The sequence below is a fragment of the Rattus rattus genome, chromosome 6 (assembly GCF_011064425.1).
Source record: "Rattus rattus isolate New Zealand chromosome 6, Rrattus_CSIRO_v1, whole genome shotgun sequence".
Lineage (NCBI taxonomy): Eukaryota > Metazoa > Chordata > Mammalia > Rodentia > Muridae > Rattus > Rattus rattus.
Window position 1 is genome coordinate 82,782,388 of NC_046159.1, and position 5,074 is coordinate 82,787,461.

General features: G+C 37.5%; 1 pseudogene; it reads left to right on the forward strand.

Moving 5' to 3' along the window:
• Positions 1–437: 437 nt before the first annotated feature.
• LOC116904362 lies at positions 438–1,235 on the forward strand (annotated as a pseudogene).
• Positions 1,236–5,074: the final 3,839 nt, after the last annotated feature.

The window sequence follows — 5,074 nt, forward strand, 5'->3', positions numbered from 1 at the left end:
CCTTATCCTTTCCCAGGGGTCACATTTCAGATATCCTATATATCAGATATGCAGGGTATCTGATATTTACATTACAGTTCACAACAGTAGCAAAATTACAGTTATGAAGTAGCAAAGAATATAATTTTAGGGTTGGGGTCACCATAACATGAGGAACTATATTAAAGGGTCACCACATTAGAAAAGTTGAGAACCTGCTTGAGAACATCCTGTATCTTAGTAAGCTTTCCCTCAAAGTGGAATGTTTTATCTCAGAGGAAATTGCTAGATGGCACTTGGCCATGCATTTTTAACAGGTCAATTAAAGAGTAAGAATGAGAGGCACTGCAGTCTTCCACTAGCAGCCTTCAGATGAAACTCTCAGCTCTGCCTGCACCATGCCTGGCTGGATGCTGCCATGTTCCTGTCTTGGTGATAATGGACTAAACCTCTGAATCTATCGTGGTAATGTTCTGACCTCTTCAAAGTCAAAGCTGTTAATGATACAGCAGAGAGCAGTGATAGTGGGGCTAAGTCTGAGGAAGAAGAGGTCCAAGAAGAGTTAAAATGAGAAGTGGCAGTGATGATGAGAAAATAAGAAAATGATGAAGAAATCAACAGATAAGAATTTTAAAATCATTGTTACCAATGGCTATAAAGATAGCTTTGCCCAGGATATACACAGTGACATTCCTAATGATTCTTCCTGGAGTGCCAGAAGCAGTGAAGAGGAAAATCCTGGAGATCTGAGCTTGCAAAAGACAGGAAATACTGAGTTCACCAAGCTACAAATGAAGATCCCAGTGAAGATGCTTCAGGAATACATCATCTGATAAATGACTCAGATAGTGAAGTATGCTGTGATTCTGTGGAGCAATTTGGACAAGAAGAGTATTAGGTAGGTGGTGTTCCCACTCAGCACTTGGAAAGTTATGGGTTTTGTGAAGATGCTCAACTATCTCCTGAAAATGGCACCATTGGAAAAATGCAGATGGTAGCAGTCAAGGGAAAAGGTGAAGGGAAACACAGAGGAGAAGATGGCAGAAATAGCAGTGGAATGGCACACCATGAGAAAACAAGTGGAGAGAGCAAGGACTTCTCCAGTGTCAGGAGAGGGAGAGTAGGGCATAGAATGCCACATTTGAGCAAAGGAACCAAGGGTCAGCAAGTAGGAAGTGGGGGTGATGGAGAACGCGGGGGCTGGCTCAGACCAAGAGTCCAGAGGCAGCCTCAATATTCTTTGTGGTCTAATATAGGTGGAAAAGTGTGTGACAACTCTTCAGACGGTTAATCAGATTTTAATTTAATCACACAAAATCCTTTGTAACAATTTTTCTTTAAGTGAGGATATCTACTGTCTGCTTCATAAGTGGTTTGTAAGAAAATGAAAACTTATTTATACCATTTTTATTAAGGCAGCAAGTGTATGAAAATCCTTTTTTCTGCAAGTTGTAAATGACAGTCTCAATTTTTAACCTCTTAGTCCCTCAGTTTTCCTTTGGGGTATACATCACAAGGTATCAGAAGTACTTTCAGTCTACAGGTCTCTATGACCACATAATTAAGGAATGCCTACCTAATGGAAACTTACGTTCCTTCTAGCCACTAGAACAAAAGGAAGATCGATTTAGATCCAGGAAGACTATATTTGAAAAATAATCATCCTTGTGTACTTTCCCAAACCTGTGCTAGGTGATATACTTTATGCTTTGAAGATTTAATTTATAAACCTTCTGGCAAACCCTTTGCTGCTTTCCCTTTTGAGACTTGGTAGTTCGTGCCAGCCTCCAGTTCCCTGTGTAGCTAAAGATGACCTTGAATACCTGATGTTCCTGTCTCTAGGGCCACAGGCATGTACCACCATGGCCAGCTTTGGATAGTAAAACATTTTAATTTGTGCTTGACTTGTATGATGCTGGGAGGCGTTAGAATTATGTACCGCATGTTTTCAGTAAGAGGGAAAGAATCAATCTCCATAATAAAGGGTTGTTCTTTGAAAAAAATACAATATGCTTGTCATAGACTTTACAAACACATTTTTTAAAACTGTAACTTCATTTTAAAATTGTGTATCACAACTTGGTTGATCTGCTTAAAACGATATATTAGCTTTTGCTTATGATTTAAAAAAACCTCAAATATATTTTCTACTTTTTAGAAGGAAGACAAAAAGAAAATAACTGAATTATTATAGAAAGCTTTAGACCTATGGAGATTTTGTTTTAAATTACAAAAGAAGATGGTAAGATAAAGGGATGACTTTTTTATTATGTAAATAAAACGCAAATCAAAGATGTAACCAATTGTGGTGCATTGAGAGTAGTCAAGTGTAACTAACTCCTAAGGGCAACCATTTGTATCTTACATATCAGAATTACTTTACAGTTTGAAAATACTTGGCACACATTTCTTGTATATAAAGGATATAATTACAGGATATAGTGGTAATGCTTTAAAAAATGAACCTCATTTTACAAATTAACAGCTATGGTATTTTTTCAATAATCAGCTTTTCTGTTTATTGTAGAACTAAGTTAAGAATAAAAGGTTAATGAGGAAAAAAAAGAATGAGAGGCACTACTCACTATACCCACATTGAAGAAAAGAAAGTGGTTCAGTGACTTCCTCAAGACCATATTTCAGGTCCTGGTATGAGATGTTGGTTCATTTGTTTTGTTGCTATTTTATAGGGTTTTTTCTTCTTTTTTTATTGGATGTTTTGTTTATCTAATTTCAAATGTTATCTCTCTCCCCAGTTTCTTCTCTGGAAACTCCCTATTCCATCCCTCCACCCACTGGTCCAACCGCATCCTCTCACCCGCCTCCCTGCCCTAGCATTCTCCTACAGTGGAGCATCTAGCTTTCACAGGACCAAGATCCTTGCCTTGCAAGGCCATCCTTAGCAACATATGCAGATGGAGCCATGAATCAATTCATGTGAACTCTTTGGTTTGCAGTTTAATCCCTGGGAGCTCTGGGGTGCCTGCTTGGCTGATACTGTTGTTCTTAGTCATTCTGATGAGTGAAAGGTGGAATCTCAGGGTAGGATTGGTAAAAATCTTTTCCCAATCTGTTGATTGTTGTTTTATCCTAATGACAGTGTCCTTTGTCTTACAGAAGCTTTGCAATTTTAAGAGGTTTGATTTGTCAATACTAGATCTTAGGGCATATGGTATTGATATTCTGTTCAGGAAATTGTCCACTGTGTTAAAAACTCTTCCCCACTTTCCCTTCTATTAGTTTCAGTGTATCTGGTTTTATGTGGAGGTCCTTGATCCACTTGGACTTGAGCTTTGTACAAGGAGATAAGAATGGATCAATTTGTTCTCAGCTACATGTTGACCTCTAGTTGAACTAGCACCATTTGCTGAAAATGCTGTCTTCCCCCCCCCCCACTGGATGGCTTTAGCTCCTTTGTCAAAGATCAAGTGACCATATGTGTGTGGGTTCATTTCTGGGTCTTCAGTTCTAGGCCATTGATCTAACAGCATGTTTCTGTACCAATACCATACAGTTTTTATCTCTATTGCTCTGTAATACACCTTATGGATGGAGATGATGATTCCCGCAGAAGATCTTATATTGTTGGGAATAGTTTTTGATATCCTGGGGTTTTTGTTATTCCAAATGAATATGCAAAGAGCTCTTTCTAACTCTATGAAGAATTAAGTAGGAATTTTGGTGGATCTCATTGAATCTGTAGATGGTTTTGGCATGATGGCCATTTTTACTATATTAATCCTGCCAGTCCATGAGCATGGGAGGTCTTTCTATCTTCTGAGTTCTTCAATTTTTTCTTCAGAGATTTGAAGTTTTTGTCATACAGATCTTTCCCTTGCTTGGTTAGAGTCACACCAAGGTATTTTATATTATTTGTGACTATTGTGAAGGGTGTCATTTCCCTAATTTCTTTCTCAGCCTGTTTATTCTTTGAGTAGAGGAAGGCTACTGATTTGTTTTAGTTCATTTTATATCCAGGGACATATCCAGCTGAAGTTGTTTAGCAGCTGTAGAAGTTCTCTGCTGGCATTTTTGGTGTCATGTAAGTATACCATCATATCAACTGCAATAATGATATTTTGACATCCTTCTTTCCAATTTATATCCCTTTGACCTCCTTTTGTTGTTTAATTGCTCTGGCTAGAATTTCAAATACTATATTGAATAGGTAGGGAGAGAGTGGGCAGTCTTGTCTAGTCCCTGATTTTAGTGAGATTACTTCAAATTTCTCTCCATTTAGTTTGATGTGGGCTACTGGTTGCTTTTACTATGTTTAGGTATGGGCCTTGAATTCCTGATCGTTCCAAGGCTTTTATCATGAAGAAGTGTTGAATTTTGTCAAATGCTTTCTCAGCATCTAGTGAAATGATCATGTGATTCTTTTCCCTCTGAGTTTGTTTATATATAGTGGATTACGTTGATGAATTTACATATATTAAATCGTCCCTGCATCCCTGGGATGAAGCCTACTTAACTATGATGGATGATTATTTTGATGTGTTCTTGAATTCGGTTTGGGAGAATTTGATTATTTTACAACAATATTCATGAGGGAAATTAGTCAGAAGTTCTCTTTGTTTCTTGGGTCTTTGTGTCATTTAGGTATAACCATAATTGTGGCTTCAAAAAATGAATTGGTTAGTGCTCCTTCTGTTTCTATTTTTGTTTAATAGTTTGGACAGTGTTGGTACTATGTCTTCTTCGAAGGTCTGATAGAATTCTACAGTAAACCTATCCAGACCTAGACTTTTTTTGGTTGGGAGACTTGATGACTGCTTCTTTAGGAGTTATGGGGTGGTTTAGATAGTTTATCTGTTCCTGATTTAATTTTGGTACTTGGTATTTGTCTAGAAAGTTGTCCATTTCATACAGATTTTCCAGTTTCGTTGATTATAGGCTTTTGTAGTAGGATCTCATGATTTTTTTGAATTTCCTCAGATTCTGTTCCTATGTCTCCCTTGTCATTTCGGATTTTGTTAATTTGGATATTGTTTCTGTGCTCTCTGGTTAGTCTGGCTAAGGGTTTATCTATCTTCTTGATTTTCTCAAAGAACCAGATCCTGGTTCTGTTGATTCTTCAAATCATTCTTTTTGT